We start from the raw sequence: 21,561 nt of genomic DNA, 5'->3' as shown, positions 1-21,561 counted from the left end.
AATTTCTGCTAGTAAGGGAGCCTGCCTTAGCTGTCAGTCAAGCGCCTCTTACTGTTCTATTGGTTGTTTTCAGACATTTTTAATGGACTGAATTAGAGGAAAATGCCTCAGCAAGCATCATCTTCCTTTATCTGTTTAAAATTAATGAGAAAATCCAGAACTAAAACAGGTAACGAGAGTCAATTAAGTACTTCAAGCTATAGGGAAAATAATTCCCAACAGAATAATTCAGCCTGTAGTCTACAGCTGAGGCACGGAACTGTGTAGTGTTATCTGCAACCCAGAGCACACCAGTATGAACTGCCTGAGCATCCCTACTCCACCAGAGCTCACAACTTTCAAAGTAAATGGGTACGGTCAGGCAAAGGCTGGATATAGTGAGCCCGAGAGATGCATGGTATAAACAGACACTTTCCATTAAAGTCTTCTACCTCTTGGTGAAGTCCTTAGGCAAAAGTAGTTGTAATGTTCCATCCTTTTCTTCCAAAGAGGTGACTCATGTCTGGGATCCTGCAACTTTCCCTAAAAGGGAGCAACTGAAACTCCTGCTGTTGTAGAAGAACTGAATTAGAATATTTTTCCTCCCTTCAGATCAACATTTTTAACTGAAAAAGAAAACTGGCAGATATTCTGTCAGTTTTCCGTCTTGAAATTCCAAACCATTAAAAACAACAAAGCCTGTCTCTGAGTTATGAGGTGGGACATGGATAAATGACACCATTATGTTTGCAGATGAACAGATGAGTTGACCTTTAGGTCTTTTCAACTTGCTTGCAATGACTGATGTCAAATTAGTATAAAAAAAAAATATCAAATTGCCTTATAATTTACAAAGTAGCTGCTGAACTGTTAGTGCAACGTAGTCGAAGGCTGTTTTACTTCTAATTGTGAGAGGTTTGGATATTTGCGCTGAATGAGAGGAAGGGGCTGCTTTTAACCTAGCACGCCAGCCCTCTGCGGTCCGCCTCCCAACCTGCCGGCCAGTCTCCCCTTCACAACCTTGGAAATGGCTCAGCATTTTCAACCAGATTGGAGATGGGATTTAATCACCTGAATTGCCTGTGAGGTCTATGAGTGCTGGGAGCTGGAAAGCAGGAGAAGATGCATGTTGGTGCCCACGCTGACAGAAGTACTGACAGGAAACCGTCAGTCACCTCGTGGGTTTGACAGGAGCTGCTGGGCCACCGATGTCTCCAGCTCCAGACTAAGCACTGCAGGTATCCGCAACTCGGGCTGGTGTAGGGGAAGAGCAGATGGCCAGGCTTATTGCACTGGAAGGAGATTTAGGGGACAAAGGGCAAAAATAGATAGGAAATCACGTTCTGCTAATTTTGCTGTTCATGGAATCAATTTTAATTATTGGAATGGCAGAGCAGCCCCACAGGTCACTTTCTGTCAGGGTGAGATCCCTCTCACCAATCTACTTTTCAAAGTGGGTATCAGTTTGGCGTGTGCGCCTTTTTTTTGTTCTTTTTTTCCTCTACTGCAGAAGGCTTATTATAAATACGATCAGGGATTCTAGGGGTTTGTTTCATTTTAAAGACATTTATTGAGTATACATGTAATATTAGTGGAGCGAGGGCATAACCAGTATTTGTGCACAACTTGTGGGGATCAAAACATAACCAGACTGGTATTTTACACTCTATGTATATTTCAATGTCCTTAGAAATTGTCTTCAGTTGACTTTGAAGGTGGTTATAATACCAAGTAACTGTTTTGTGAACAATATTCCAAGATACAGCAGCTGGCAAATATAACACAATAGCTTCGTTCCATAACTTGTGGCATCTCTCTGCAGAGTGGACGTAATTTAAAAAAAAAAAAAAAAAATCACAATGCAAAGATGTTATTGACAGACCAGTGAATGTAGAACCAAGTTGCAGCCAGTAAACTCCAACTTTCATGCTCAGTTGGATAACGCTGGGGCTGATCAGCTCTTTTGAAATCTAGTGGATGCTTTTAATTGTTGTTCAGTAACCTTCAAATTTGACCCCTGAATAAGAGGTGGAGGCTATTTACTCTGCAACTAATGTTTTGGTGATCTAGAGCACAGTGTGATGTGCTGATGTGGAAATAAGATACTGTAAAACACAGCAGTCTTGGCTGATGAGGGAATTTCAGCTTTCACCCTGGCTGGTTTGGGTTTTTTTTGTTTATTTGTTATGGGGAGAGGGGGGAATACTGAAAAAATTATGCATTACAACAGTGAACAGTTGGCTGCAGCTCTCATCAAGAGACAAAGAAAGTCATGCCTAATGACTAAAACAGACAGCAGGTTGCAAATTTGGACTTCATGATGCATTCCAGTCAGTAACATGAAAGACAGGAAATATCTCACATGTGCTGCCTTTGGGGAACAAGAGAAGATATGGAGGTCAAGCATGGCTCTACTACCTTTGCTGATAAATCTTTTCAATAGTGGCGTTATTTATTTTTTTTCTTTCTTTTTTCTTTTTCTCCCCCTGAGCAGTGTGGTATTGCTGGCAAAGCAGTGGGAAGATCAAACAGCCTTTCAGCCAGCTGCTCAACATTGGTCACTGCCTTCGAGAACGATGAAGCCATCAGCGCAGCTGAGCGCTGCTGTACATCACCCAGCACATGCAGAGGTAAGCTGTGAATGACCTTGAGCACTCTACCAACAGCATTTGGCCAAGATCAGTAATAATGTCAATCCGTTATCTCCCAGCGCAATCCAACCAGCTCCTGGAGACAGGGATGACTCCGGAGCAGTTTTTAACTGCATGTGTTCAAAAGCACATCTAAATTCAATCTAGCAAAATCACTGCAACGTTAGAAACCCCTACTGTTATTAGGACTGACAGAGCTCTGCGTCTGTATTCCTTTATACTCTTTTTTGTAAAAAAAAGATGGCAGACTTACCAGAAAGAATGACACCCTCTTATCAAAATTTGGGCAAGTAACTAGAGAAATAGTGATGTTGGTGTGGTAATTAACTCAGTAAAATTGTGGGGGTTTTTCTTTATAAATCCTGAAAAGCTGTAAAAAATAGCAACTTTGCAGTTGCTATCCAAATGCATCATAATATAGCAAATTAGATTACATGGTTCCTAATATTTTGACTGTTACTGTTACTAATAGAATGACAAGTTAACATTGGCTGTTTCACAGGTTACTGAGGAGCAGGATCCTTGTTCTGAACAGTTGCCATTTTATAAAGGTGCAATAAAATTCTACTGGAAGCCCGGAGAATCAGCAAAAAAACTACTTTCAGAAGCCTGGATTTCCTCTGCACGATGAATTGTCAGAACATCTTGTTGCCCAACAAGGTACAAATTAGGTTGTTAGTTTCCCAGCTGCAAGTTATTGGTGCGGGGAATGACATGCATCAACAAAGCTGCTTGTGCGTATATGTATTTCTAGACTTTAAAGAGCTAGTGACAAGGTAATTGTTTGATAGATGCAATACGTTATGGGATCGCTATCCAAATAACACGAACGCCAGTATTTGGTCATATTGTCAGCGTATGAGCAATCTGTCCTCAAATTGTGTCTGAAAGCAACAAAACCACATTTTCTCAGAAAAAGTTGCATTTGCATGTTCAGTGGAGAAATATCTCTGCTGGTGATAACACGTTGTGGTCAAGTTTCTCAAAATTGCTGAGTAACTTCTGCCAGACAAATGTGCACTGAATATATTCTGTGAAAACTAAGCATGCACTTGGCTGGTGAAGCACGACCCTACTCAGACATGCTTATTCGCCAAATGAACTCGGGGAACGAGTCTTGAAATTCCAATTCAGTGAGTTCAAACTCGCATCACTGAGCAACACCGAGAGTTTACCGAGTTAGTGAATAGAATTGGTTGTTTTAATTTGCACCTTTCAGAAAGGAAATTAGAAAAAAATCGGTCAAATTGATAACATTGAAAATATCCATTATTATTATTATACTTTGGTCTGCTTACATTTTTCTCCATAATCGTGTTGGCATAAACATTTTCCATTGGAAGTATAAAGTGAACAACCCTTTTATTTTTCCAATTCAATGAGTTTTTAGGAAGACGAACTGAATAGCATTTCCATAAATCGGAAAGTGTTAATGGTACCAGGAAGGAGGGAACTTGTTTCAGTTTGACAGAAGATTTCGCTCTTTTAGAAAGTTCTTATTCTATGTTGTGTTTTCATGCGTTGGGCACATCTATGAATTAAGTTAAAAGGCAATTTTGATGCATGAGGTAAGAAAATGATCAACACTAGATTTTAAAGCATTTAAGATGACTTTGACCTTAGCAGTGTATGTCTGGTTAAACCAATAAATTAGAATTGAGTCTACTTTATATTAATAACAAATATAAGTAGGCTTGAAATGCCTGTAAAATGCCCATTCACGTTGCCTGTGCACATCAGTGAAAGACAGCTGTGATTTTTCTCGCGCGTTTTTCTGAATCAGCTAGCATTTCTATTAAAACAGGCATTTTCACTCCTTTACCAATGCATTTGAAGACACGCACACAGCTAAGAACTGACATGCAGGGTCACATTCTACGAGATCGGTGGAAACAGGCCTATAGCATAGCATATACCTTTGGCGCACACACATATATAACGTATCCCTTTTTATAAAAGTGAATTTTTCCGTGTATGACTTTTTGTCTTGGTTTTTAAGTGTGCTGTAACCTCAGGCTTAAACAAGGCAGTAAAGGGACTGTGCGATGACAAAAGCAAAATACATACCAGCAGGTTCGAAATTATCAAGGAGGTTCTGTAGAAAGCTTACTAAAAGCTGTGACCCTTTCTTGTATGGACACACATTAAGTCTTTGTGAAATTCTTTCCAGTCCTCAGGGATACTTACAAACAGGGGGAGCGGGTCCTCCTGCAGGTTGGGCTTCTTCAGTGCTTATACTAAATCATTAATAAATACTTAAGTAACATGGGGTTTGCTAGAGAATTGCAAGGCAGTTAGATCTTCACCTTCTGTGATTAAAGCATTCATATTTGCATCTAATTTTGGGTTTGGTCTCCTATTCCACTTTTGATGCAGAAAGGTGTTTCCCCCCCGTTCCACGTCACGCTTTGTCATGAGCCAGCTGGGAGATGAAGTGAATCTTACCAAATCCCTCACTCCTCAATATTGTTTCCTAAGCGGTTCCCAGAGCTGGGAAATAAACGCAAGACCATTACACAGCAAATAATAATAAAAAAAAAAAAAAAATCACAGCTTTATTTTGTAGAAACCCAAGAGTGGAAAAACCAAAACCATTAACCTGTTCTTAGTGCGTGACAATAGGCTCTATAGATACATACACCTTTATTAGACTTACTGTTAACAAATATTTCTAAAGGAGATGGGCTTCTTTTCTTCAGGAAGTCTCCCTGATTATGAAATTCTGTTTATGGTCTAAAAGATTATTTTGGCATCCTCCCACTCGGATGTCACCATAATTAGCTATGTGTGCATAGCGCAGTACTGGTCAGTTTTTTATTTGCAGTGGTCTGTCATACCCGGCTACCTTTAAGCTCATTGTTTCTTGTCACTGTGTTCCTCTATTTGTGAATGATTGTATTTGCCAAACACCTGCAGGTAATGATACAGAAGTGCAAGTCTTTAGAAAGATGACAGAGGAATTATTCTTGGGAAAAGCATTATGGATTTTTAAATGTTATTGCATTTAATAGAATCATGTTGACCTTCAGAGAAGTTTCAAAATGGAAGATCCTTTGTCTCAGCCTAATGCTGTTGTACCTATGTTATATCATAAAAGGCATGGCCGCTTCTGGATAGGTTCTACAGAAAGGTTAGGTTCCTGAAGAAAGACAAAGAATAGTGCCAGAGTCCCAGCTGGGATCCAGACTTGCAGGATGGTGCACAGACCTTCTGCGTTTACTTCTGTTCTGGTTTTCTTTGTTTCAGGTTCCCGAGGGGGCAGGGTGACAACACAGCACATGTCCTGAGCTGCCCTTGCCAGTGTCAGGGATTTGGGCTGTCTGGAGGCCAGAAAGCGGTGGTTCTTCCCAAAAGCCCATCTGATATACTTGCATCTTGTCTTTAAGGTAAGTAGCAGTTAAATAAAGAACAAAATCTACTTTTCACCTGTAGCTTTTCATAAATCATTCCACATACAGACTGGTGTAGCTTAATCAAAAGCTTCTTGGAGACCAGTGGATCAGAGCCGTGGCAGCTTACAGCAAGCTTTCAAAGGGGAACCACTCTGTTGTCTTGAAACACAAAGGGCACACAATAAGCATGGTATTTCTTGGGAAAAAAGTCTTGTGAGCTACAGAAACAAAGAAAGAAAAGAACATCTTTATTAATCTGAAAAAAGCAAACACCTGAAATGTCCCTTGAAAGATATGCCAGCTGCTCACGCACCTTAGTTTGTTTTAGAGGGAAAGTCAGGAAATAGGGCACTTCGTTTTCAGATGCAGTTGGGCCTTGGCCACCACGAAATAATTCTGCAGTTGTGGACAAGAGGGTATTAAATCCTGGGTTTACTTAACTGAACTGAAAATGTTTCAGCAGGTCCCACATCCCGGGCGTGAGACACCAGTGACTAATCCGCTCAGCTCCCAGATTTCCATGTCCTCTTCTCCCTATGTTTTTTTTTTTTCCATATTTCTTCTCTGAGTTATGTTTGTTTTATGGTCTTTGTAAGCGTGAGGAGAGCCAGCAGGGCTGAGGGAGGTAACCGAAGCTGGTACCTGCCCTGTGCAGGGTTCCAGCTGATGCATTTTCCTGTCTCACACCACAGTCCCCGGGCTGTTCCTGCTCAGATTAGGTGATGTTATCAGCCGCCGATCAGGGTTTTGCAGGAACTTACATTTTTGTGAACTGAAAAGGAAAGGACAAGCAGATCGTTGTTTTGTTTTTGTTCTGAAAGGGAGACACAAATGCTGGGATACGACACCCATGGCCCAGGTGTACTTTCTCAGGGACAAATGTAGGATTTGTATTCAAACTTTATTATCTGTTTTTTTCTTTCACATTTGTTAAGCTGTGATAGCAAGGTCCAACCAGGAATAACCAAGAGCGGCTATTTTTTGAAGGGCTAAAACTTGCTAATACTATGAAGAGGGCCCATGCGTTTAGAATCAGAAGTGCCAAGGACAAATTGACTTCTGAAAGTTCAAGGGTGGGAGTTGGGGATATGGGAGAAGGCTGTGCTTGCCTTTCAGTTTGGAGTTCCACAGCCTGTGTTTACACTTACAAATGTGTATCTGTTGATTTGGTTCTTCACAGAGGTCTCAGCCTGGGATAAAGAGGTTGCGGGATGTGTGGGAGGATCTTTGCCAGCAGCTAAAGTCTGTCTCGGAGGCCAAGCTGCCCGTGGGGAAGGCGCTAGCTTATCCTGATGTTTGGGCGGGATCAGTGTTTGCACATCTGAATAGCAGGGCTCTGCATCCGTGTTCCAGTTGAACCTCGGCTGTAACGTGACCGAAATACAGTATTGCAGCCTTACTGAATTCGTATTGGCACCTTGTCGTTTGAAGCTGCTTTCTGTGGACCTAAAGGAGAGCAGCTGTTTACCAGGCACCCTTATTTTCTCCCATCTACTTCAGTAATAGGTAAAAATACTTGAGAAGGATAAATCCTCTAATCAGACCTTCCTAATGAAGAATTACTGCCTGTCTTATACTGTTCCCTTCAGACGGTTGCTGTTGTTTAATAACTCAAGTATGTGATTTGTAGCATCCTTTTGGGGGAACTGTCCTACCATGTAACATCCTTTTTGGAAGGCTGTTTGCAATATGTAGCTGTGAGCTTCCTTCGTACAAGTTCATGTTGCTTTAAAGCTGTTCCTCCTATGTACACACACGTTTCGCTTACAGCAGTTTATCATTTTCTTTCTTGGGAAGCTTGCAGGGGTCTATTCACAGTTTGTTTTCTCCTAAGCTGAGAGATTTAAACCTAAGGAAGACCGTGGGAGCGGTTTCCACGAAACTATTCCAAAGCCAGGCTGTGGCACTAGAGCTGTTCCCTTAGAATAAATTCCACCTCAAATAGGTTTCATAGTGCTCCAAGTTTTCCCTGATATTTTTCAGCTATGGGTACATGTAAACCAGTACTTATTATCCTTTGTTTAGTGTCACTAGTGCCACACCATACAGGAAGTCCAATTGGCTGGTACTGGATTTAAAAAAAACACCTAAATTTGTACTTGACACTCTTTCTCGTTACAGGGTGCATGCTTCCTTCTGTCTACAAAGTGGTTCAGTGTTATTGGTCTCTCTTTCCATTACTGCCCTATTTTTCTACTTTTAACATATTTTTCATTAGCGTGCCATATTTCGTGTTGTGCTTACCCAGATTTTAACTTTTTGGTCCATTCTTGCATGAGCGCTGACTTTACTCACATGCAGGCAGCGGGTTAGCTATAAAAGGCCTTACCGAGCATTCCAAAATTTCTGAAAGTTAATTTGCTATTTTCCGACTCTAAAACACATTGTGACCTGCCTGTATTTCTGTAAATATCCTCTTTGCTTGCCCACTGCTCGCATGGTGTCAAAAAATTGGCAGGAACACAAGAGAAAAATCGTAAAGACCAGTGTTTTTTCCTGTTTTCTTGACTCTAGATGTTGCTCACTGAAGATGCAGATCTGCTGAAAAACGCTATTATCTATAAAGAAAACAGTTTCCCTTACTCTCAGACTAGCATTAAAAACCAATTAATCTCTCAAAACAAATTGATTCAGAGTTCTCAAAAAAAGGAATGTGTTTAAAGATGAATGGGATGACATGTTTTTGTAATGGATAGTGTATTTTTAGGTATAACTTTTATAAAAGTCATAAAGTTTTATGAATTTTAATGAATGTCCTTCTGAGAAGAACTTGAATCTTACTGTCAGTATGTTATCTGGGAAAAGGTCACCTAAATGAGAGGAATTTGCAAATGGGAGATTACATAGGCTTGGGAAGAGAGTTTAAAATATATCCCTGCTTCCTCTTCAGCATCCGCACTGAGGGAAGCGCACAGGCGATATAGCAAAGCCAGTTGCCTGACTTCAGAATTCTTTTGGTTTTTCTCCGTGTCCAAAAAACTAGCAAACCTCTATGCCACGCAGGATTTATTTTCTGTTGCAGGAATTTGAGTCCCTTTCTTGAGACAAATAAGATACGACCTGCTTGCTATTCTCATAAGCTGCAAGTTGCTAAACTTCAGATTTGTAGCTGAACTGCAGAAAAAAAAGTCCCTGAAATCTCTGCGTGTCCATGTTCGAGGTGTCGGCTGGCACCGAACCCATAGGTGTGCCTCCAGAGCTCAAAATACAGTATACCGGTCACCTTGAGGTGCACGCTGAATTTAACTGCAGCTATAGCTAGGGGCACAAACCATGTTATAATTACTGGTTCAAAACCCATTACTTTTATGGATCAAGCTTACAATGTGATCCTGTGAAATGACACAAGATCTGTTTCAGCAGAAACTGTGAAGCAATGATTTTTACCAATTTTTTTTCCTGTTAACTTTAAACTGTTGACATGGTGCTAAATTCGGTACGCTGAAGGTGTTTCCATGTGTCACTTCTAATAGGATACAGGTGTCAGACAATTTGAGATTATTTCAAATCTAATTTTCCTACAGTGAAGATACAAACAGTTACACCAGAAGCAGATGTTGGGCCTTTCTCACCCCTCCGAAATGTGGTTTGGCATCCATCCAGACAGAGTCTATGGGGAAAAAGAGAAAATTATATTTAATTTTAGCTTGCTTAGTTTCCTCCTTTCAAAGTCTACATGTATGTGCAATAAAAAACCCCTATCCCTTTTCCCTCTGCTTACACAGGGACTGAGTATCTTGTTGCAAACAGATGGAGTACAGGCAGGTTGGTACGTGAACGCTTTTTCATCTCCACACTATCACTACGTGGCCTAAAATCTGGCACAAAATGCTGTCTTTTCCTTTTTGCCCTCTTATCCCTGTCTGTGTCAGTTGCTTTCTAGTGCATTGGTTGGAAGTAACAGCCAGGAAACAGAAGTGACAAGGACTGCGCCTAAACCGCTGGTTCAGGGTCCCGCCTCTGGTCCACCTCTATACCTATCTGTGGGTGGTCACTGGGACTGAACCCAGACTCCACCAACAAGCCCTGAAAGCATCTCCATCTCTCTTCCTTCAAGCTGCTAAGATTTTCCCTAGCTTTTCTTGGTTTTTTAAGCAATGATCCTTTTCTACCGTGTCTTGTTTGTGCAGTTTTACATATGACTGGAAGTAAAATCTCAGCCATACGGCATGGATACAAAAGCTAGATCACTTGCTGGCAATCTCCTGAGGATGGTAAGTGTTTTCCATGAAGAATAGCTTCACCAAGTTTAGTTACACTTCATCAGAACTCATGTAGGTGACAGAAAAATTGAGCTCATAATCCTGGTATTACAACCTTGTAGAAAAGACAACCCTATTCAGAGGTTCGCTGTGCGAATTTTGGGTTCTGCTGCTCAAATACATCTTTCTTCACCTGCTTCTAGTAAATGGATCTTACGACTATAAATCCCAATTGTGTTACAACTGTATTTAAAGTCAAATTCCTATAAAATGCCGCAATTGAACAGTTTTAGTCCAAATAACCACACATGAAAAAAATCATTAAGGATTTAATAAAATTGGTTTTTAATCGGTATTTGTTGGTCGTGCAAATGCTACTGAAAAGTTGCCATTGTAAATGAACAACAAATCCTTTAAGAATTAAGAGCCATAAATGCATACTGGGATGTGAAGGAACAGCATATTTATATCATCCAGCTCTCCGTGCCAAAGAAGGACACGAAGTCCTTCCGCACACGGTCAGGACTCCACAGACTGGTAAATACACAAGGGAAAAATCAGCAGATGGTGGACAGGAGGCATTAATGCCACCGCTCATCTGCACGGTGTCAGTACAGTTTGCACTGGGAAGGTTCTCCAGTCAGCTCCCCGCCGAGGCCGCCGACAGAGGTGGGTGAATATGATCAGTAGAAAGGATCAAGTGCTGGCTTGCGAATCAAAGGCAAAACTATGGAAACGCCACTCTGCAAATGGGGTTTTAACTGCGCTGCCAGGAAGTTATCTAGAGGCATTTGAAGACCAACCCGGTAACAGGAAATTAATCAAAAGCATTTTTGAGCGGATCCTCGGCCGGTGAGTGCTGCTGTAGCTATTTATACCACTGAACTATGGCAATTTAACACCCGTTAAGGATCTGCTCAGATGTCAGATATTAGCCACTGCCAGAACAAGTGACCTTTCTGCACAGTACATTAACAAGAGAACAAAAAGATGGAAATTCCCATTTTCTAAGCGTGGTCCAAATAAACCTCTGTGCTCTTGTTAAACCAGCTGCGTTGAAGAGGAGTGATTATAACAAGCCTTTTTTTTTTTTTTTTTTTAGCTTGCACCTGTCTCTCCTTCCGCAGCTGAGAACTCACTGGAATCTCCTTCCCTATAGACCTGATCCTGTAAAAGCTTCAGGTGGAAATTAAATTCATCGTTATCTACAGCTATTTTCACTTAACCACTTAAAGGGAAAAACCACCTGAAGGCCAGTGGTTACTAGAACACGCAGTAGCTAAGCACCCACCGGGAAGAAAGGCTCCCCTGCTTCTCCATCCTCAAATAGGTGAGAGTTTTTATTTTAGTTTTCATTCTTATGGCTGTCAAGGTCTTGCAAAGGAGAGAGGACCAGCTTTGAGCAGCCTTGTGTGGCCACTAGCTGCAGGCAGCCTCTTGAGAAGGTGACAGCTTCACTCCCACCTTAGGAGGAAAGGTTTCCTCTCGCTTCAGGCACAGCCACGTGGATCAAGGCAGTAACTCCGTTTTATCAAGAACTATACAGGAAAGAAGTGTGCCAAACTACTCTGGAAAAACACGTAAGTGTGATTTTTCTGAGGATTTTAAGACTTTCCTGGAGCAAAACTGGGTTCGGTATTGTCCCTGTAGGAATGGGAGACTGTAAAACTGTCGTTTTTCCTCCTAGAGTATCCCCTTATCGTATGTTTAAAGTCCACAGAGTGCCATGAGATATTCCACTTACTCATGCTACGTAAACAAGCAGTGGCATTTCTAAAGTGTGGCTTTCATGTAAAGTATCTCCCTGCTTTCACAGGATTAACTGTTTTATACTTGATTATTTTGCTCAGGTAATTCTTACACACTGATCTCATCCACCTTTGGAGCTGAAGTTTCTCTGTATTCCCTCAGTTTCTCTTCCCCTATGAATGTGCGTGGTGCCAGCAGTTTGATTCCTGGCACAGTGATACAGGAAAGCTGATGGCTTCAAAGTTGGCATTATTGGCATTATTTTTTTTTGATCCAAAATCATTGGGATTTTCTGCCTTTAAAATGTGATGCCTGGAAACTGACTGGCATTATATAAGCAAATTATTCTTTTTACAGTAAGTCAGACATCCCACATAATCTATATTTCTGGGGAAGAAAAAAATCAAACTTGAATCGTGTGACGAGATGCTGTATATGACTGAGGCAAGACAGCATGATGCTCGCTGGAAATTACTAGCTAAAAACACGTGTAGCACTAAACTGTGTCAAAACAGGGTGAGAATAATAAATTATGGTCAAACAAAATGCTGTTTCACGTTGACCCAAAATATCACACTAGGTTTTATCATATGCAATTAGGTACGATGTTCTAAAAAGATTAATTTTCCAGGGGAAGTGTCGCTCTTTCTATTGTAGATTAATTCTACTTTTGTCACTGCCTACTTGAAATAAGGATAAAATCAGATTTTTCAGAATAATATTTTTAATGCAAACAGTGCAAATGCATTTAATGCAAACAATATCCCCCCAAATGTCTTTCCACAGAAAAAAACCCAAGCTGAATGAGAAATTTGGTAAACCGTCTTGATTATTTTAACAGGTAAGTTTTGGAAACATGCCAGATTTAGCAAGGATTCTTTTGCTTCCTAAAAATAGTTATTGATGTATTTATCTTCTATAAAAGTAAGGCACTCATTGTAAGATTTTTTTTTTTTTTTTTTTTTATTTCAAGGCAGTACTGGAACTTTGTGTTGTTTGATTCTCTGTCATCTGGGTTTTGAGCAGAGTTATATCCACAAGTGCAGCCGTTCTGGATTATGATTGCATGATAGAAAATTACTACTTTTGGCATACTAATTAGCCAGTGAATAGAGTCCATAAAAACTAGGGATACGAACCAGGAAATGTTATTCATTAATTTTGTTTATGGTTATTTAATTTTAATTATAATACTTTAAAGCTATTTAAATCTACAACCCTATCATATGTAAGTTAATGTAGCATATTTTGCAAAAATAATCAAGGCCTGGTAATATAGATCACTACAGAGCCTGTAATTAAATCTTTGAGTGTTTCAAAGTGATTTTTAAACGTGCACGCGGCTTATAAAAAGTGCTTTACAAAAGCTCTACTTTTGGGAACATGACTTCACAAATGTTTCTCTAGCATTGTCCAAGTTTAATTTTCATTCAAATTCAAAATGGACATGTTTGTAATTGAGTAATCACCTTGCAAATAAATATTCTGTGCGGGTAGGAAAAACAATTAATTTTCACACCTGTTTTCCTGCGTAAGTGATAATAAGGAATATTTTTCTCTGGACCGTGAAGGCCTTTAATACTATTACTGCCATTATGCCTTGCAGAATAGGACGTTGGTGATACCCGTTTCAGGTGTTTTCTACTCTGTAGAGATGATACACAGGGCCTGATCTTACGGCTGTAATTTTGGCACCGTCATGGTGGTTAAAGAGAAGTTCACCCTGCCACTGACAACAGAATAAATCTCACTGCTGTTTGCACCTTGGGGAAGGATTTAATGAGCTGCACGACGGTTTCTCTGCCGTTTGCTGTTTTTTATTCTGTAGGAACCAGTGCGCACCATTTATCCATTACTCTCATCACGGGTTTTGTTCACATCCGTGCCTCCGCAAACGGCACTCAAGAAGCGGCACCCTGGCAGGGGTCCATCAGGAACAGTGTCATCTTACCCGTGTCGGCAAGCCCCCTGGCCCACCTGCACCTCTGACAGCACAAAAATGGGGTGGAAGGGTTGGTTGCTGTTGGGTTTGGTTTTGTGTTTTTTTCTGGAATAGTTGTAATTGAAGGACATGTTTCAGACGGGCTTTCGCTGCCTCCCATTAGAACATAGGAGCTCGCAGGTTTCCAGCGATAAGCAGGCTGGCTGTAGGCAATTAGAAAACCTCAGGGTTTTAAGAGTCTAGTCACTAAAATATGTTACAGCTCAAGTCATTGTTTAACAATCCGAGTCTCTTACAGCTGTGAAACACTCCCATCATCAAGTAGGTCTCTGGGACTCCCTCAGGAACGGCAGGCTCTAGATATCCAGCTGCTAGGAACAAAAATAAATCTCTTTGAAGGCTTATTTGCCATCACGTTGTGCGAGGACTTAGAAAGGCTGAAATATTTTAACCATTAATCTCCATTCATCAAATCTTGTCATTCTTAACAAAACTCCAAAATAGTTTCAGCTGTGAGTTGAATGTCGGTGACACCAAACTCTGTACATAGATATCAGTTTTGTGGTTAAGATATGCCACACGCAAGACATGCCTGTTGCAATCGAAACAATTCCTGCCCATGCAGAGACACTAGAGAGCATTTCGTAACTAGTTATTTATGCTCTTAGCTATCGTGGAGGGATACCAGCAGAATTTTAATAGCTATTGATCACAAACCTCTATTAACCACTACTATAATCTTTTCTGTTAATGATCAAATAGCCTATGATACTGGTAGATAGCGCTATTAGAAGCGGGCACCGCATAGAAATAGTCATTGCACAAGCTTGGTTGGAAAAAGTATCTTAACTGCCTGATCAGAAACTCAACAGAACCTGTAGGTCTTTATTTCAGTGGTATGCAAAGAAAACCCATTTTTCTCTTTTTTTCTGAGCTGCTTCTTTTAAAGTGGTAATTGGTTTTGGTGTTTTCTCAAGATCTCTATTTTTTATTGCTGACCTTAAAAGAAAGGAGACAAAAGAAAACAAACCCTAAGTCAAGGAAAATTTGGCTGTAGTTAAAACATTATGGACCTCTTCCTTAGTAGTACTTATAAAGACTACGTAAGTTAATAGCAAACGTGTTGCACAACTTAGAGGTGAGTTCTTAATGACTTAAAGACTTTTTGGCTGGCAAATATTTCCAAACAAAGGGACCCCAACATATTTATTTAGACTGGTTTTCCTCTCAGTGTTCTGTCTTCTTTACAAGCAATGTTTTGCTTCTCCCAGCCTTCCACCCTTCTTTCTTGAGCAACCCAGAGACCGTTAATGCTGTGTTTGTGATGTTGCACTAGTCTGTGATGTGCAGTCAGCAGAAGAAAAGGTTACTACATGTGGGAAAATACGCATATAGAGCTACGCACAAATATCTGAAACGTGCACTTCAAAGGAAGAGCAGTTTATCGCTGGCCAAGTGCATGGCTAGTGCACGAACATCCTAGTGACTCCTTGCTCTTCTAGGAGAAAAACTCCTCCAGATTTCACGAAAACTTTGCATCAGCACTTCTTAATATCCCCTGTCGGAGGGACAAAAAAAGCCCTGCGATCATTTGGGGAGAAAAACCTTATCCCACTTCAGAGACAAGATAACTTTCAGGGGTATAGAGGTTAGATCGTCTTCCCAAATCGATACAGCATGGGAATGAGGAATGAGAAGTCACAGCCCAAGAGTTATTTTCAAGGGCTTTTATTTATTCTTTTGAAGTCCGAGCCAAAGCCTGTTGCAAGCTCCTGTGGAAATGTTCACATTAACATCAGTATTTAATTTTTCTGGGGTTTGGATCTATTTGAAGAAGGACAGAGAATAATGTTAAAATTGCTATAAACCGTTAAAAAGTATTTCGACCTGCTCTTGAATTTTTAATTTTTTTTAAGCTCTGTGGTTTTGACTATGGTTTTATTTATGCCTATTGCTGCAAGTAGGGATGAGAAGCCTGGGCAGTGTGTTTGCAGACTCCTGTGATAGCCCTGCCGACCTCACCTTCTTTCTTAGTGCACTTTCCCACCAAGATTTCTGTAACTTCTGATGTTTTTTATTTAATGATTCCCTAACAGAGAAGATTTTTTCCTGTATCGTTATTTCCAAGAGCTTTCTGTCTGATTTATTTTCTATTTTCAGTACCCAACGAAGCAGAAAAACAATGTTAGTCTTTTGTGGCCAGGGAAAATAACAAAAGTTTGCAAAGGTGGTCTCCAGATGATACAGCCCCCGCCGAAGCAATCGCACCGTACTGCGTTTCCCCTAACGAGGGAGATCTCCGACAGCAGCGGGCTGGCAAGTGCAGGTAAGCTGCCTTCACTGAATGTGCTAAGAAATCACCAGCACAAACACATTCCAGCTTTGGCAGTATTCAAGTAATGGCTATTACTGCTCCAGGGAGGAAATAATTAAAGCCATTTCTTGACTCTGACAGTTTGATACTGGTGGTTTTCAATAGCAAATTACCAACATCTGTACAGCGAAATTCAGCTACTGCAGCAATTATTCAGCAGGGCTAACCACAGAGGTGCTAGGACTTTTTCATTTTCCAGTTGTCCCCTAGTTAGATGTGACCTACAATTGGGACCTAAACTACACACCATGGCAAACTAGGTCTCTTGCGTTAGAAATGTAAATGAAACCGTATGGAAGGCTTAATATTCTGTGAAAAACCCAGTGGCAAATGCATCAAAGACAGAAAATGAAAGACTGGAAAGACATCTGAATGGGTTTCTTAATTATGTAACAATTTCAAGTTTCCAGAGCAATTCAGAAGTAAAATTTATACAATTCATTGGATTCCACAAAAATGATGGCTTTTCCTTCCCACATACTGCAATAACTGTTTTACACAGTAAACACAAAGAGAGTCTGACTGTACAAGCTGAAAACTCCCATCTAGGGCCCATAGCAAGCAACACAGCACTGCAAATTTTATTGCTGGTTAAAGAAAAGGGTAGCGAAAAAGTTAAATAAGCTATGGTATCTCTAACTCTAATATTTCTTTTTAAACACTAACTAGAAAAGATAACACAAATCTGAGCAGGAGGCTGTGATATGACATATATTTCTAAGAGAGAATTGGTCTTGGATTGATAATAAAAATAGGGCCTTATTATTCCACTGCTTATGTTGTAACTAAGTGTCTGTCAGAGTTTTATGTTATAATCCACTTTGGTCAAGGATTTACTGAAGTATAAAACTTTAGTTTAGTTTGTAAATTGACAGCCTGTCTTCAGCGCCATTTCACTGTTATTTAAGCTTCAGGACCCGATCAAGGCATAGTACAATTGCTGTAAAAATATGCAGTCATTTTAAATTAGAGCTTCAGAAATCTTTTGGGTGGCCTGGTGGGGGATAAAAATAGCTTGTACACTGAGAGGCTTTAAAATATCACTGGAATCTCTGGTTACTTTGGCTGAATAGTGGCGGCAGGACAGACGCAACAAAAAATACGCTAATTTCTAAGATAACAAAGTAATGAACACCTCATTTGCCAGTATTTAATCCGTGTTAGTTCAAAGATGTAAGTGTAATCCATTGCAAAATTACCAGACTGGCCATTGAGAATTGCCCTACACGGCGGATCGTCCTGGGGCCGCAGCTGGGTGGAACCCGTGCTCATCCTGCCTCCAGTTTCTTCACTGCCAAAGGAGGAGAAGAAAATGATTATCATGCATCAACCTCTTCTTGCCCATGTAGTTTCCAATGCACTGACACGTAAGGGCAGATCCCTGGCTTTAGGAGATTTGCCATAAAGATTTTACACAAACTGTGCAGTGTGGGATAACAGACAGTTAAGGAGTTGCTTTGCATGACAATGCAACCTGAACTGAGCCAAAAAATGTTACATGACTGTATGAATAATTCATTTTCATGTCTTTATTTCCCCTTTTAACATTTCCACATAAATACTATTTATAATAAGTAATAAATTTGTACTTCTGCTGCAAAATAAGCACATGGAGTTTGTTAAATTGTAGAAACGTGTATGTTGTAAGCACAAAGTGTAGAGAGAGAGAGTGTATCAAATACAATTTTCTTTCATTTCAGTTGTGTTGGAACCATAGGAAACCAAACAGTAGTAAACTTTTAATGCTGCTGATAGACTATAGTCTTTATGGTGCTAATCAACTAACTAAGCTGTGGCAAAAATCACCTATAGACACTGGACAATTAAACCATTACTTCCCTTTAGAGAAGAGAGAAATGTGCTTAAACTCCTAGGAAATCTGAGCAACTTACTCAGTTACATCAATTTAATTTAGATATTGATATGCAAGTGCCAATTAACCTAATAATGCATTTAATCAAATCTAGACAGTTATAGTTTGAAATTGATAAGGAAGAGAGCATCTCATTGTAATTATGCATTAGCATAACTATCTACAGCAATTTTCAGTCCTCATTCCAAGCAGAGTATTGTGCAGGTTATGGTCAGATTTAACCAGTATCCATCAGGCAAGCCCTCCTTCTAAACCTCAGGAAAAAGTAGGTCACTACATTTTTGTGGTAGTACAAGATTGAAGTGCTGTGAAGAGAAATTAAATGCAAAGTAAGTAGACTGGGAACTATTTTTACTGTTTTGAAAAGGACGGGAAGCTGCTCTATATGCAGTCATGTGTACATTAAGTTGAAGAAACTAGCTAGGTGAATATTTCTTTATGCTCTTAATCTTCATTTGGCGTGAATGTGGACGCAGCAAGTCTAGATATTATATTCACATCAGTAGCATCCTAAGACATCGTGGTGACTTATTGCAGTGAGACCCATATGAATCAATACTGACTGGCCACTTACTTGAAGGCTGCTTAATTAGAGTAATACGATGGCACAGCTTCCAGGCAAATCCGCAGTGCCTCGATTTACAAGCAGGTCTGGGAAAGGGGTAAGGTTAAGGTCTAACAGTTACCTTTATTTTGCAATTGAGATTTTTCTTGTGTAAGGTTAAATTAAGAGTTTAAAAAGAGAAACAATGAGTGTAATAAACTAAAAGGACTCTTCTGTTAGTATCTAGGCTGTTTGACTTTTGGCTTCTTACCAAGGTACCTAACTACCTCATTGCATATCGGGGTCATCCCAGAGCATCCAGCATGTTAATAATAAAAGAAGGTTACTTCCTTGTACCTGGGGTTGGAGTGAGGATAAGTTCCATCACTGTTTTGTCATATTGGTCTTTTGTGTTTCTGTTGAATGTATTTAGTTCCGCAAACACATCAAGCTGTAGCAATTTATGTACAATATCTCAATTTGGGGAAATCCACCAAGTTAATCTGAAGTGTATTTTTTCCTAGAATATACATAATCCACTCCTTATTTTTACCTACCTCTTGATGCATAGGGAGCACACATTCATTTTTCATTGGGTTGGTTTAGGCAACAAGTTGTACTATATGTGACAGCCTTGTGTATTGTGTACATTTGTTTGACCAGAGCCATGTGCAAGTTGCAGAGCAGAGATTCCAACTCGCTGTGTCGCTAACGAAACCCTGGGGCTTTGCACCTCCATGTATTTCTGTTTCTTAATGGCCAGCGAAGAGGAAAAGTAAGGGAATTCTCACAGAGTGAATGCCATAAGGAATTGTTTCTCATCTGCTCATATTTACACAAAAATAAATATAGAGAATCGTGCCTTTAAAAGTTCAAGTCTTTGAATGGAGGTTCATGCTTAGCAGGCATAAGTCAAGAAGTCACTTGCAACAGAACTGGGTTTGTTTTTTATCAACGCTTGCAATATCCTGAATCTCTGCTAGCTATTGCAAACAGTTTGGTGAGCAAGCAGATGAGATGTCAGAGGACAAAGTATCACTCTCGAAGGAGAAAGTCTTGGATATCGCTAAGATAAAGGCAAGACATAGTACAGAAAAGAGTGATTTAGGCAGAGAATTGATTTTTTTGGATAGCATTTCTCCAAAACCAAGAACAAACCTTAGAAAATATTATTTTACATCTGATGCTAGAAGAAACCGAGAAACCAAACTTCTTCCATCTCCTTATTGTACTAGATGATAATTTGGGTTTCCTGAACATCATGAATAAAGCCAGACAACTCCATGGTTTCTGGAGAATTTTAATGATAATCTTTTAATTGAAGTCATGATCTTGGCTGAAATCATCCACTCCATTCTGGATTTTTATTTTTATTCAGGTGTATTCATTTCTAAAGACTGGCAGGCATGAGCTGTCTGTATTCAAAATACTGAATTTTGAAGGCTTTGAAGCTTAGAAGCTGCAGAACTTGCTGCTTTTGAAGTATTTTGTTTTGGAGTTTTGTCAGGAGTCTAAAAAATTATGCCCTGTTTCTTGAGTCATCTGTAAGGGGTATTAAGTTCTCCCAGCAAACATGTTTTTAAGAGTTCTTAAGAATGAAAAATATTTTACTGAATACAGACAGTACTCTTCACAAAACTCTTAGAAAGAGTGAGCAAGTGATTCCTACTCTTCAGTCATTTTCTTCATCATGTTTGTCATCAGTGTTATGATTCTTTGAGGGACTGTGTCTCAGACCTGACATTTCAGGAAAGACGATGGTACAGTTGAGCTTATTAGAAAATTGTTCATGACATTGCTGTGAAACCGTTTTGTGCTGCTTCTAGAAAGTGTCGGCTTTCATTTGTTGAAGGCTCCCGTTCCCTTTCTTAAAATCTGCACTGGGTTTCGTCCAGTCCGTCACTCCACCAGCAGCAGAGCAAAGACCCTTTCTGGTCCTGGCCATGGTTAATGCACAATGGTATTAATTCTTTCTCTGGGATTGCTTTAGTGACTATGACAATAGAAATGTGATGTTTATTCATGTATATGAAGACAGAGGAAGAGCACTTGTGACACAAACCTTCAAAGATGAGTATGTGTTACTCTGCTGCTCGCTGTTAGTGCTGGAAGAGTGCGTCTCCAGGCTCTAGCAACCATTTGCATGAAGACTTAACTGGGCAGAAGCCCCCAGACTTTTGTGGGGGCTACAACATTGCTGTCTTGTGATCTAGCGTTTACACAGACAACACTAATAAACTGTGGTACTTACTGGGATGTCCTATTAGAGTCCTTACTGTCCTATTAAAAAAGAAAATTATAGAAAGTAGTATTTCTCTGCACTGCCATCTAGTGAAGTTATTACACTGTGTAAAGGCTCTCAGTTGCGCATTATCATAGCTAACTATATCTTAGTAGCACACGGGACTTTGAGCAGAAAATAGAGTTTCAAGGCAGAGTAGCCAATATTGATCCTTAGAGTAATAGCAAATAGGACAAAATAAATGAGGTATAATAAATTTAATCATAGATTTTGAACAAAGGTTATGATGATAGAGATACTCAAAAGGTTTCATGCACGTTAACAGAACAACAGAAGTGATTGGGAACACTGAGATTCAGAACACACAGTTTTGAATAAAGCAAGGACCAAATCTCTGCAGGCTGGTGGAATGGTTTAAATTCAGAAAGTACACAGTTGGTGGGTTTGGTTGTTTTTTTTATTTGTTTGTTGTTGTTTGGGGTTTTGGTGGTGTTTTTATTTTTTCAGAAAGTACAGAGGTTACCTAGGGATGAAACCAATATATAAGTCAAAAAATAAAAATGTAAATCTTGTGGGAAATTTATGGTTTCTGTTTTGCGAACCATCCTGAAAG

At 39.9% G+C, this 21,561-nt stretch overlaps 1 long non-coding RNA gene across 3 annotated transcripts in view; it reads right to left on the bottom strand.

Moving 5' to 3' along the window:
• Positions 1-9,588: 9,588 nt before the first annotated feature.
• The window catches only part of LOC309671438, a 36,112-nt gene continuing 24,139 nt past the window's right edge, over positions 9,589-21,561 (bottom strand). For 2 of the 3 annotated variants that reach the window (XR_014269136.1, XR_014269138.1), the window contains 2 exons: positions 17,489-17,580; positions 14,265-14,286 (listed from right to left, as the gene is read on the bottom strand). This is a non-coding gene — a long non-coding RNA (uncharacterized lncRNA). Of the gene's footprint in view, positions 9,633-14,264; positions 14,287-17,488; positions 17,581-21,561 lie in introns of those variants that run through there. The other variant, XR_014269137.1, reaches the window with a different exon arrangement.

Source organism: Vanellus vanellus (genome assembly GCF_965231255.1).
Source record: "Vanellus vanellus genome assembly, chromosome: 4".
Taxonomy (NCBI): Eukaryota; Metazoa; Chordata; class Aves; order Charadriiformes; family Charadriidae; genus Vanellus; species Vanellus vanellus.
Note: the sequence above shows the minus strand (reverse complement) of the source record. Positions and strands in the feature narration are given on the sequence as shown.